We start from the raw sequence: 546 nt of genomic DNA on the forward strand, positions 1-546 counted from the left end.
GTGGAAGCAGCAGCCCCTTCTGTTCTTGGCTAGGGCAGCCCTGGTCCCATTTTGCACTTTGGCTTCTATGGTACTGCTGGTTCCAGAGCAGCCAACAGCACCTGCTGCGGGTCACTGCTTAATTAGAGTAGGCGTTCCTGCCACCCTGCATGGCTGGTGGAAGGGTCTTCCACTGAGAACACAGCCTCACGTTGGGTTTTGAAAGGGCTTAGATCAGCTTATAGCTTGTTGTTGAAATGTTCAGCTTGGAACTTGCCCCAGAGCTGAGATGGGGCTGATGGCCTCTCCCACTCTAATCATTCAGTCTTGCCTCTGCTCCAGGGTATTCAGAGGCCAGCGCTCCCTTGAGGTGGCTGCTGTCACCGACAAAACAGTGCCCTCTGCCGGCCTCCCTTGGTGCCAGCCTCTCCCTGCTGCCGGGAACCCCAAGCACACAGGGAGCCAAGAGCCACCTCTAATGAGCCGCCTCTCCAGGAGCCAGGCAGCACTCATCCTCCTCTGCACTGAGTTTGACTATTTTCCATCCTGTCTCTGCTGCCAGATTAA

The sequence above is a fragment of the Nycticebus coucang genome, chromosome 3 (assembly GCF_027406575.1).
Source record: "Nycticebus coucang isolate mNycCou1 chromosome 3, mNycCou1.pri, whole genome shotgun sequence".
Lineage (NCBI taxonomy): Eukaryota > Metazoa > Chordata > Mammalia > Primates > Lorisidae > Nycticebus > Nycticebus coucang.